Source organism: Chenopodium quinoa, unplaced genomic scaffold, assembly GCF_001683475.1.
Source record: "Chenopodium quinoa cultivar QQ74 unplaced genomic scaffold, ASM168347v1, whole genome shotgun sequence".
NCBI lineage: Eukaryota > Viridiplantae > Streptophyta > Magnoliopsida > Caryophyllales > Amaranthaceae > Chenopodium > Chenopodium quinoa.
In genome coordinates, this window is record NW_018744662.1 from 3,786,659 (window position 1) to 3,801,078 (window position 14,420).

The window sequence follows — 14,420 nt, forward strand, 5'->3', positions numbered from 1 at the left end:
ACCAAGTTCAACCCCAGTTGTTATTGACCCGACCCGAATTTTACCAGATTTATTACTAACCTGACCCAAAAATTCAACACAATCTGTTACTAACCTGACTCGAAATCAACATGACTTGTTATTGACCCGACCTAAATTCAACCCAAATTATTCCTGACCCGATTTCAAATCACCTTAAATGCAATTTAAACCGTCTTACTATTGTTGATCAAAGCATTTTGTCTAGGGAGACCAAGTCGATCCAGGCCAGCAAATAAAAGAAAGGAGCATCATCCTAAAGCCTACCACGAACATTTATAACAACAAATAATGATCTATATGGTTCTAAACGACATTATATGACCCCGAGATATATCCCCTAGAATTTCAAGAATTTTCGACACCGGGCTTCGAAATCTCCAAAATTTCTCAAAAAGCGTGGATATTTCAATTTTGGAATTTTTTGACCTTTTTCGCCCGGGTATAAAAATTGCCGAACGTTTACCATGGTCCCAAATACCCTCCGAGAGTCCAATAGGGTGGAAGGAACCATCTAATTTGCCTTTAAACGACCAATTTATCGGTTTACAACTTGCACCGATTTCATTAATTCAATCCTACCACGAACATTCATGACAACAAATAATGATCATATGGTTCAAAACGACATCATATGACCCCGAAATGTATCCCCTTAAATCTTAAAACTTTTCGACACCAGGCCCCGAATCCTCCAAAATTTCTCAAAAAGTGTGGAAATTAGACTTCAATTTTGAAATTTTGATTTTTTTTTCGCCCTGAAATAAGAATTGTCGAATAGTTTAGTCCTTAATATCCTTCGGGTGTCCAATTGGGTGGGTGAACCATCCAATTTGCCTTTAAACGACCAATTTACCGGTTTACAACTTGCACCGATTTCATTAACTCAAGCCTATCATGAACATTTATGAAAACATACAATGATCATATATGGATCCAAATGGCATTATATGACCCCGAGATGTATCCCTTAAAATCTCAATGCGTTATATTAGCCTTCAATTTTGGAATTTTTTTTGACTTTTTTTCGCCCGAATATATAAATTGCCGAAATGTTTACCATAATCTCAAATACCCTCCGAGAGTCTAATTGGGTGGATGGAACCATCTAATTTGCCTTTAAACGACCAATTTACCGGTTTACAACTTACACCGATTTCATTAATTCAACCCCACCACGATAATTTATTACAACAAATAATGATCATATATGGTTCCAAACGACATTATATTACCCCGAAATGTATTCCCTAAAATATCAAAACTTTTCCACACCGGGGCTCGAAAACTGCAAAAATTCTCAATAAGCGTGGATATAGCCTTCAATATTTGAATTTTTTGACTTTTTTCACCCAGAAATGAAAATTGCCGAAATGTTTACCATGGTCTCTAATACCCTCCGGGTATCCAATTGGGTGGGTGAAACCATCCAATTGCCTTTAAACCATCAATTTACCGGTTTACATCTTGCGCCAATTTCATTAACTCAAACCTACCACAAACATTTATGACAACATATAATGATCATAAATGGTTCCAAACGTCATTATATGACCCCGAGATGTATCTCCTAAAATCAAAAGGATTTTTGACACCGGACCCCGAAACCTTCGAAATTTCCAAAAAAGCATGGATATTATTAGCCTTCTATTTTGGAATTTTTTGACTTTTTCTGCACGGAAATAAAAATTGCCGAAATGTTTACCATGGTCCTAATACCTCCCCGGGAGTCCAATTGGGTAGGTGGAACCATCCAATTTGCCATTAAACGAGCAATTTATTGGTTTACAACTTGCACCGATTTCATTAACTCAAGCCTACCACGAACATTTTTGACAACAAATAATGATATGATCATATATGGTTCCAAACGACATTATATGACCCCGAGATATATCCCCTAGAATTTAAAGACTTTTCGACACCAGCCCCTGAAACCTCTAAAATTTCTCAAAAAACGTGGATATTAGCCTTCAATTTTTGAAATTTTGACTTTTTTTCGCCCTGATATAAAAATATCCGAAATGTTTACTTTGGTCCCTAATACCCTTTGGGAGTCCAATTGGGTGGGTGGAACCATCCAATTTGTCTTTAAAATGCCAATTTACCGATTTAAAACTTGCACCGATTTCATTAATTCTTTGTTGTCATAAATGTTTGTGGTACGCTTGAGTTAGTGAAATCGATGCAAATTGTATTTAAACCGCCAATTTACCGATTTACAACTTGCGCCGATTTCATTGACTCAAGCCTACCACAAACATTTATGACAACATATAATGATCATATATGGTTCCAAATGACATTATATGATCCCGAGATGCATTCCCTAGAATTTCAAGACTTTTAGACACCGGGCCTGGAAGACTCTAAATTTTTTAAAAAGCGTGGACATTAGTTTTCAATTTTAGAATTTTTTTGACTTTTTCCGCCTGAAAATAAAAATTGCTGAAATGTTTACCATAGTCCATAATACCCTCCTGGAGTCCAATTGGGTAGGTGGAACCATCCAATTTGCCTTTAAACGACCAATTTACAAATTTACAACTTCCACCAATTTCATTAATTCAAGCCTACCACGAACATTTTTGACAACATATAATGATCATATATGGTTCCAAACGACATTGTATGACCCCGAGATTTATCCCTTAAAATTTAAAAAAATTTCGACAACGGGCCCCAAAACCTCCAAAATTTCTCAAAAAGCGTGGATATTAGACTTCAATTTTGGAAATTTTTTACTTTTTTCGCTTGGAAATAAAAATTGACGAAATATTTACCATGATCCCTAATACCCTCCGGGAGTCTCATTGGATGGGTGGAACCATCCAATTTGCCTTTAAACGACAAATTTACCGATTTACAACTTGCACCGATTTCATTAACACAAGAATACCACGAACATTTATGAGTATATGACAACATATAACAATATTATATGGTTCCAAACGGCATTATACGAAACCAAGATGTATTCCCTGGAATTTCAAGACCTTTTGACACCGAGTCCCGAAACCTTCAAAATTTCGCAAAATGCGTGGATATTAGACTTCAATTTTGGAATTTTTCGTCTTTTTTCGCTCGGAAATAAAAATTAAAAAAAATGTTTATATGGTCCCTAATACCCTCCGGGAGTCCAATTGGTTGGGTGGAACCGTCAAATTTCCTTTTAAAGGGTCAATTTCCCGGTTTACAACTTGGACCGATTTCATTAATTCAAACCTAACACGAACATTTATGACAACATATTATGGTCATATATATATGGTTCCGAACGGAATTATATTACCCCGAGAAGTATCCCCTAAAATCTCTAGGATTTTCGATACCGGACCTCGAAAGCTCAAAAATTTCTCAAAAAGCTTGGATATTAGCCTTAAATTTTGGAATGCTTTGACAATTTTCGCCTGTAAATAAAAATTTCCGAAATGTTTTCCATGGTCCCTAATAATATCCGGGAGTCCAATTAGGTGAGTGGAACCATCCAATTTGCCTTTAAATGGCGAATTTACCGGATTACAACTTGCACTGATTTCAGTAACTCAAGCCTACCACAAACATTTATGACAACATATAATGATCATAAATGGTTCCAAACGGCATTATATGACCACGAGATGTATCCCCTCAAATATTAATACTTTTCTACACTTGGCCTTGAAACCAACAAAATTTCTCTAAAAGTGTGGATATTAGGCTTCAATTTTGAAATTTTTTGATATTTTTTCGCCTCATAATAAAAAATGCAAAAATGTTTCCCTTGGTCCCTAATAACCTCCGGGATTCCAATCAGGTGGGTAGAACCATCCAATTTGCCTTTAAACGACCAATTTACCGGTTTACAACTTGTACCGATTTCATTAATTTAAGCCTACCAAGAACATTTATGAAAACAAATAATGATCATATATGGTTCCAAACGGCATTAAATGACCCTGAGATATATCCCCTAAAATTTCAAGACTTTTAGATATCGGGTCCCGAATCCTCCAAAATTTCTCTAGAAGTGTGGATATTAGCTTTCGATTTTGAAATTTTTGATTTTTTTTTTTCGCTCGGAAATAAAAATTGTCAAAATGTTTACCATGGTCCCTAATACCGTCCGGGAGTCGCATTGGGTGGGTGGAATCATCCAATTTCCCTTTCAACGGCCAATTTATCGGTTTACAACTTGCACCGATTTCATTAACTCAAGCCTACCACGAACATTAATGAAAATATGTAATGATCATATATGGTTTGAAACAGCATTATATGACCCTGATTTGTATCCTCTAAAATCTCAAGGATTTTCGACACCGGGCCTCAACCTCTAGAATTTCTCAAAAAGCGTGAGTATTAGCCTTAAATTTTGGAATTTTTTGACTTTTTTTTCGCTTGTAAATAAAAATTTCCAAAATGTTTACCATGTTCCCTAATACCCGGCCTCCGAGAGTCAAATTAGTTGGGTGGAACCATCCAATTTGCCTTTGAATGGTGAATTTACTGGTTTACAACTTGCACCGATTTCATTAACTCAAGCCTACCACGAACATTTATGACAACATATAATGGTCATTTATGGTTTAAAACAGTATTATATGACCCCGAGATGTATCCCCTAAAATCTCAAAGCTTTTCGAAACCGGAACCCGAAACCTCAAAAATTTCTCAAAAAGCGTGGATATATTAATTTCAATTTTGGAATTTTTTGACTTTTTTGCCCGAAATAAAAATTGCCGGAATTTTTACCATGGTTTCTAATACCCTCCGGTAGTCCAAATAGGCGGGTGGAACCATCCAATTTGCAATTAAACGGCCAATTTACCAGTTTACAACTTGCACTTATTTCATTAATTCAAGCGTACCACGAACATTTATGACTACTTATAATGGTCATTTATGGTTTCAAACATCATTATATGACCCCGCGATGTATCTAACAAAATCTCATTTCCTTTCGACACCTTGCCCCGAAATCTTCGAAATTTCTCAAAAAGCGTGGATATTAGCTTTCAATTTAGGAATTTATTGACTTTTTTTGGCCCGAAAACAAAAATTGCTGAAATGTTTACATGGTCCCTACTACCCTCTACGGGTCCAATTGGATGGATGGAAACATCCAATTTGCCTTTAAACGACCAATTTACAAGCTTACAAACTTGTAATGATTTCATTAACTCAAGTCTACAACAAACATTTATGGCAACAAATAATGATAACATATGGTTCCAAACGGCATTATATGACCCTGAGATGTATTCCCTAGAATATCGAGACTTTTGGAAACCGGGCCCTAAAAACTCCATAATTTATCAAAAAGCATATATATTAGCCTTCAATTTTTGAATTTTTTCGACTTTTTTTTGCTCGTAAATAAAAATTGCCGAAATGTTTACCATGGTAACTAATACACTCCGAGTGTCTAATTTAGTGGGTGGAACCATTCAATTTTCTTTTAAAACGGTCTATTTACCGGTTTACAACTTGCACTGATTTCATTAACTCAATCTTATCACGAACATTTATGACAACATATAATGATCATATATGGTTCCAAACGGCATTATATGACCCCGAGATGTATTCCCTAAAATCTCAAAGTTTTTTGACACCGTACCCAACTTCAAAAATTTCTTAAAAAGCGTGGATATAAGCCTTCAATTTTGGAATTTTTTGACTTTTTTTCGCCCGAAAATAAAAATTGCCAAAATTTTTACCATGGTCCTTAATATCCTCCGGGAGTCCAATTAGGTGGGTGTATCCATCCTATTTGCCTTTAAACGGTCAATTTAATGGTTTACAACTTGCACCGATTTCATTAAATCAAGCCTACCACGAACATTTATGACAACATATAATGATCATAAATGGTTCCAAACGGAATTATATGACCACGAGATGTATCACCTAAAATTTCAAGGCTTCTAGACACCAGGCCTCGAAACCTTCAAAATTTCTCAAAAAGCATGGATCATAGCCTTTAATTATGGAATTTTTTGAGTTTTTTCGCTTGAATATAAAAATTGCCAAAATGTTTACCATGGTTCTAAATACCCTCCGAGAGTCCAATTGGGGTGGGTGGAACATTCCAATTTGCCTTTCAACGGCCAAATTACCGGTTTACAACTTGTATCGATTTCATTAACTCAACACTACCACTAACAACTACGACAACATATAATGATCATATATAGTTTCAAACGGCATTATATGACTGATAAGTGTCATTTATGTCGCTATTTTTAGGAGTTTTGTAGTTAGTTTTTCATAGTTTTTCTATCTTTTTACTTGGTTTTAATAGCGTTTTACTACATTTGTCATGTTTGTGTGTGAAATGTCGTTATTACTCAATTTTGGTATTCTTGCATATTTTGGTGGCTTATGACATTAGATTAAACTTTATTGGTTTACTCTTATGTTTAGGAACACTTGGATAAGTTCATTGCTCAAGATTGAAGAAATATAAAACATAAAAGAACAAGTAATGAAGAAATGTGCACTTGATTTGCAAAGATCATACTTCAAATGCCTATATCTTTTGATATACAAAACATTTTGGGGCGATTCCAATTGGAGATGAAAGCTTATCTCGAGATTTTTCCAACGACAGGTCATATGCTCAATTCCGATGTAAAACGTGGGAGATATGCTCATTTGAAGCTGAGTAGTTTGCCCAGTCCGAAAGGAGCGGACGCTCCGGTTCTTGGAGCGGGCGCTCCACCACCAGGAGCGGGCGCTCCAAAATCTGCACGCCCGCTCCTCACAGGAAAAACAGATTTGGAGCGGGCGCTCCGACCTTCTGCTCGCCCGCTCCTGGACCTGGAGCGGGCGCTCCTCCTCCTGCACGCCTGCTCCTCTACGCGTTGCTCGACTTTTTGCGGAGCTTCCTAGGCAATTTAGTAAGAGCTATAAATAGATTTTTTTGCTCATTTTAGGGGGAGAATTCATATTTTCAGTAGTTTTAGGTTAGTTTTAGGTTTTAAGAGAGAGAAACTCTCAAATTTTGGAGAGAGAAAGTGAGAGAAACAATGGTTTTCATGGATTTTGGATAATCAAAGGAGGAATTTGATGATTTGAAGATCTCCATTTTATATCAATGAGCATTTCTTACTCTCTTCTCTCTTTATGCTTTATTAATTGCTTTGTTAATCATGTTTGAGTAGATTTCCTTCTACTAGGTGTTGAGTGAAGCTTTGTTATGGTTAATTGAGTTATTTGAGATAAATTTGATGATAATTGTGTGATTAAATTGATTGAATTGATGATGGCATGTTGTTTGTTTTAGATTGGATTGATCTCCCAAGATAGCAAACTTAATTGCATGTTAGTTCTAGTTTGACAAGGGATTGTGAATTAGAATTTATATATTTGATTACATTTTGGGTAAATTTCTTCTATGCACCTAGTCAATGAGGGATCTAGGCTAGGAATTTGAGAGATTGCTCTTGATGGTAATTAATTCCCATTTTAATTCTTTCTTTGCATGATTGATTATCAAATCGATTCCCATTAACTTGTTAATTGTTCAAAGTGGATCTTTGCCCCTAGTAGACTTTGTAATATCTTGATCTTTATATGTGTGTTAGTGTAGTTGTAGTGTCCACTATCCATAAACCGACTTCGGCGTAGCTTAAGCATTAGATCGAGAACAATCCAACATTACCGTTCCTTGTGATTCGACTCCGAACTTACCACTAGACTTGTTTAGGGGTTAGTTTAGGATTATAATAAATTTTGTTTGGCCGTGAGGAGGTTAGTCAACGACATAATTTCCCCGCGCGCAATGACCCCCAGATGTATTTCAAAAATTTTCAAGACTTTGCAACATGGGCTCCGAAACCTCCAAAATTTCTCAAAAAGCGTGTACATTACCCTTCAATTTTGGAAAATTTTGACTTTTTTCGCCATAAAATAAAAATTGCCGAAATTTTTACCATGATCCCTAACACAACAGTAGTCCAATTGCGTGGGTGGAACCATCCAATTTGATTTTAAACGACCAATTTACCGGTTTTCAACTTGCACCGATTTCATTAACTCAAGCTTACCACGAACATTTATGACAACAAACAGTGATCATATGGTTCCAAACGACATTATATGACCCCAAGATGTATTTCCTAAAATTTCAAAGATTTTCGATACCGCACCCAAAACCTCAAAAATTTCTCAAAAAGCGTGGATATTAGCCTTTAATTTTGGAATTTTTAGACTTCTTTTCGCCCGGAAATAATAATTGCCGAAATGTATACCATGGTCCCTAATACCCTTCGGGAGTCCAATTGGGTCGGTGGAACCATCCAATTTGCCTTTGTTTAACGGTTTATAACTTGCACCGATTTCATTAACTCAAGCCTACACGAACATTTATGACAAAAAATAATGATCATATATGGTTCCAAACGACATTAAATGACCCCGAGATGTATCCTCTAGAATTTCAAGACTTTTCGACACCAGGCCCCAAATCCTCCAAAATTTCTCCAAAACCGTCGATACTAGCCTTTAATTTTGGAATTTTTGATTTTTTTTTTCGACTGGAAAGAAAAATTGTCGAAATGTTTACCATGGTTCCTAGTACCGTTCGGGAGTCCCATTGGGTGGGTGGAACCATCCAATTTGCCTTTAAACGACCAATTTACCGATTTACAACTTAAACTGATTTCATTAACTCAAGCCTACCACGAACATTTATGACAACATATAATGATCATATATGGTTCCAAAAAGAATTATATGACCCCGAGATGTATCCCCTAAAATTTCAAGACTTTTCGACACCGAGCCCCGAAACCTACAAAATTTCTCAAAAAGCGTGGATATTTGTTTTCAATTTTGGAATTTTTTTACTTTTTTTCGTCCAGAAATAAAATTGCCGAAATGTTTACCATGGTCCCTAATTTTCTCCAGGGGTCCAATTGGGTTGGTGGAACCATCCAATTTGCCTTTAAACGACTTTTAATTACCGGTTTACAACTTGCACATATTTCATTAACTCAAGCCTACTACGATCATTTATGACAACATATAATGATCATATATGGTTTTAAACGGCATTATATGACCCAAGATGCAAGATGCATCCCCTAAAATATTAATACTTTTCTACACTTGGGCTTGAAACCTATAAAATTTCTCAAAAAGCATGGATATTAGTCTTCAATTTTGAAATTTTTTGATATTTTTTTGCCTGAAAATAAAAATTGTCGAAATGTTTACCTTAGTCTCTAATACCCTCCGGGAGTCCAATCGCGAGGGTAGAACCATCCAATTTTCCTTTAAACGACCAATTTATCGGTTTACAACTTGCACCGATTTCATTAATTTAAGCCTACCACGAACATTTATGACAACAAATAACGATCATATATGGCTCCAAACAGCATTATATGACCCCCGAGTTGTATCCCATAGAATTTCAAGACTTTTTGACATCGGTCCCTAAAACCTCCAAAATTTCTCAAAAAGCGTGGATATTAGCCTTTAATTTTGGAATTTTTTGACTTTTTTTCGCCTAGAAATAAAAATTGTCGAAATGTTTACCATTGTCCCTAATACTATCCGGGAGTCGTCCAATTGGGTGTGTGGAACCATTCAATTTGCTTTTAAACGACCAATTTACCGGTTTACAACTTGCATCGATTTACCGGTTTACAACTGCCAATTCAATTAACTTGCACCAAACCCGACTTGAACCAAAATTGACCCAAACCCGTTTTAACTCGATCGTAAAAACCCGAATTATTAACCCGACTAGTTATTAACCTTAATTACCTGAATTCAACCCGACCCGAATTTAACCCAACTTCTTACAAACCCAACCCAAAATCAACCCGACTTGTTATTTACCTGACCCAAATTCAACCCGACTTGTTATTTACCTGACCCAAATTCAACCCGACTTGTTATTGACCTGACCCAAATCTTAATTACCAGACCTATTACTAACCTGACCCAAAAATTCAACCGGATCTGTTATTAACTTGACTGAAAATCAACACGACTTGTTATCGTCCCGACCTAAATTCAACCTAAATTTTTTTTACCCGATTTCAAATCACCTTAAATGCAATTTAGACCACCTTATTATTGTTGATCGAAACATTTTGTCTAGGAGACCAAGTTGGTCTAGGCTAACAAAAGAAAGGAGCATCATCCTCAAAGAGTTAAATATAATATATATTTGTTGTATGGTCAAATGATATAATTATCTTCCTAAATGATAAACTATAGTTCCCTAGTATATTGGCATATATATTATAGTCAAAGAAAATAATTATCTTGATAAAAATGATAATTATCTATTTATAATTAGTTGAACCCGAATATGACCTGACTTGGAAATGACCCGACCTGATTGTAACCTGCAAATTATTGACTTGAACATAATCCGACTTGACTTCGAGAATGACCTGACTTGGAAATGACCCAACCTGGTTATAACCCGCAAATTATTGACTTGAACCGAACCCGACTTGAACCCGAGAATGACCCGACTTGAAAATGACCTGACCTGATTATAATCCGCAAATTATTGTTTTGAACCGAACCCGACTCAAACCCGAGAATGACCCGACCTGATTCTAACCCGCAAATTATTGACTTGAACCGAACCCGACTCAAATCCGAGAATAACCCTAACTCGTTTTAACCCGAATTAAACCCGATCTATTGTTCATCCGACCTGAATGTAACCCGGCCTGTTATTAACCTGACCTAAAACCGACCCAAACCCGATAAGAAGTATGACCCCACGTGACCCGACTCAAGCATGACCCAACCCAAACCCGACCCACATGGGTCATGGAATTAATGTAAATTGACCCGACCCAAGTTGACCCATTCAACTCTTACCCGACCCATTTACCCGAATTGACAGCTCTAACTGGTATGTATACTTTCGTGGAAGCTATAATATGTAATGCGTTAATCGTTATCAACGAATGGAAACTACCATGCACGTACATTGCCATAATAGATAAGATCGTTGACACCAATTCAACTTGACCATTAAAGTTAATAAACTAAGTTTTTGTTTGCTAATAGAAATGCATGGTTATTTTAGATAATGGTCGAGAAAAATGATATTATAATAAAAGTTATGTGACCAACTCATAACATGGGCCTTTTTAATTTGTAGGGAGGTTTGACTATTGGTAACTAGGTTCGATCGATTATAAAAACAAATGATATATAGTAGATGAAGTGTTCCAATAGACGTAAAGAATATACGTAGTACTGGTACATTATTATTTTTCTATGATGTTATTATACCGAGTTGTATATTTTATTGCTCCGCTGATATAAGATGAGGTGGAAAGTGGAATAGTCGAAGATCAGATCCTAGTCACGTAACAACAGGCAGGCCACATGGATTCATATTCATGCAACGCGGTTTTTGAAAGTATACCTAATGCTCTAAATTGACACTTGAGATTGTCGATGATGTTAGACCAACGTGAGTAAAGCATGACTGCCAGCGCCTAATTGCTAAACCATCTTAACCAAAAGTTTACCCACCCATACCTAGCGCGAATTAATTCCACTTTAAAGGAGGGGTGGATGAGATTCGAACCCGTGACCTTTATGTCACGCTGGCTCCGATACCATGTTAAAGGACCAACTCAACCAAAAGCTTAAACTGATGGTTGAGGTTCAGGAATATGTTTTATACTCTATCACTCCCCCTCACATGAAAGGCCCTTTGGGCTTGAAATGTGGATGCAATACAGGCCCACCTATACCTGGTGCGAATTAATTCCACTTTAAAGGAGGGCGGATGAGATTCGAACCTGTGACCTTTGTGTCACGCTGGCTCCGATACCATGTTAGAGGACCATTTCAACCAAAAGCTTAAGCTTTTGGTTGACGCCCAGAAATATGTTGTATACTCTATCAATGATGACCATTGTGGTGATCGAGGGGTGGCCTTTGATGCATGGTTCCGTTCTTTCTTGTATTGTATATTGTATGCAGCAAAGGTTTGTTGATGCTAGCTCAGCTCGGGCCTTATTTTACTTTAATGTTCTTGTTCCACTGGATAGCTAATTGCGCAACTTTATTAACATAAGATTAAGAGATTATACGTATTGCATGTATCAAAGACGTTGCATTAGTTGATCGCAAAATCTGTTTATATGATCTAGGTATTTGTTATCAATGTAATTATATATTTTACCTAATTGAAATTTGAATCTTAGCAATCAACTTGTGTTAGAATTTGAATAGTTATATATAAAATATAAAATTTGAATTGGATAGTCTCAAACAAATCACTATGTACAAGTTCCGCTACTATCAATTCTAGACAAACAAGTGCATATACTATAGCTAGTACTAGAATTTACAGAGTTATATATGTACACTACAACTAGATATAAATCTTCCTTAATTAATCAAATTCTTCTTCACAAGTCAACAGATTAAGCTTTGGGAGACTGCTTGTTGTAAGAATTTCAAAGTTTTGTTGTATGATCGGAATCCCATGAACCAAAACTCAAATTCATCCGCGGTTACTATTTCTAGATACTTCTGTGATGGCTTTTTCAAGTTCTCGCTTTGATTGATTTTGTTGATCTTCCTTAACGGGATAACAACCTGCACGAACACAGTTTCATTCACGTTAAAATTTGATTCATTCGATACCAAACATGTACAAACGTACGTATAAATAATTTAGGCTTGAGCAAGGGCATTAATTTAATTAAGGGTGGTATTACCTTGTAGTGGAACCTAAGGGGTTCTCCGGCAGGGGAGGAGACTTTCGCGATTGGCTTGTCGCTGCAGAAGGCAAGTTTTTCCGAGGAGATGAATAGGCGGCCTACTATGGGACCGGCCGTGGTATACAAGCTGCAACGAGAAGTCCTTAGCAATTGCTCTCCTTCTCGTACACTAAATACTCGTCTAAACACTTTGTCAAACCCTCCTACCAAGCTCAATTTTCCTTTCACTGCATTAAGTAAAATAAACGCCGACAATTAATATTGTACATAATTAATGATAAGTATAAATTATATAGGAAACTACCAAATAAAGTATTATTACACATATATAAATTGAAGATTGGTTGTGCGTACCAAGTTTGTTCATCGTGGTAAAGACTGATTGTCCTTTATTGCGTTGTTTGGAAGTGATCAAGGCTCCATCCACTTGGCCACCGGAAGAAGGTCCAGGCAATAATTTGATCGATGATGTTTTTCTTGTTCGATCATAAGTTATTCTTGGCAAACCATTTCGGAGCAAGTGATCTCCGAGCATACTCTTCATGCTCCTTGATGATTGAAATGCCTTTGAAACATTCATTTTTGCTAACTTAATTAGTGTGTTTAACTCTTGATAAGACTAGAATTTTCTCTTAAAGTAAAGATGAATTGAAGCTAATGGTATGTAGTTGGTGATGGAAAATATGTTTGTCAAAAGAAGGTTTATATAGGAGCAAAATGTTATAATATAAAATTAATTTAAGGTCATTCATTGGTCAGCAAAAGGAAATAGATATATACTTCACATATATAAAATAAAATAAAAAAAAGCCACCACCAATCCACCATACAATGCAAGATTTCTTGCATTGCTAGGTAATAAGTTGATGGTTTCATGCATGTATAATTGTATAGATTTCATTTGCTTTCCAAAAGTGATCACGATCTGTTTTTTTTTTTTAAATTAAAATATCTTTAAATAAATAAAGTCACAATAAGATATATATATATATATATATATATATATATATATATATATATATATATATATATATATATTTTCAAAAATGTTAAGTCTAAGAATGAATTAGAAAGTGATGTGGGGTTTAAGGATGTATCATCCATGTGTAAGCATTGTAGCTTTTGAGTCGACAATGTGACTTTCTGATGCTATCTTTCTAACATTTTAGACCTAAATTGAAAGAGGCTAAGGTAGGTTTGTAAAAGTTTTTACTATTCTAATTTACCTTATCTAATTGAAAATTTATATATAAAACAAGAAGGCAAGGTATATACTCTTGTATTAAAAATGAAGATTGACATTGGCTTGCTTACTAATTAAGGATATACATACTCGATTAATAAAAGATACCCGATCAAATCAAATACAACGCAAAATTAAACTTGATTGTTGAGATTGTGCTATGTGATTTTTGAGAAATTTTATAAATTAAACGAAAAAATTTATCATAAAATTTCTCTAAAAAATTACCGTTAAATTTTTACATAACTTTAATTATATTATATTAGACTAAAATCCCTCACACATGCATTATGAGTCCAGCCACCTACTCAAATCAATATCTAGCGCTAACTTGACAAGTTCCAAGCTTGTGACTACTGTAGTATGTTTGACTACCTTTTCTTTTTCTTTTTCTTTTTATTTTAATCCGGATATTGTTTAAATAATGTTATAATCCAATTCAATAAGTATAC

General features: G+C 35.6%; 1 pseudogene; it reads right to left on the reverse strand.

The window, feature by feature from the left end:
- Positions 1 to 12,231: 12,231 nt before the first annotated feature.
- LOC110702119 lies at positions 12,232 to 13,407 on the reverse strand (annotated as a pseudogene).
- Between the last annotated feature and the right edge of the window lie 1,013 nt (positions 13,408 to 14,420).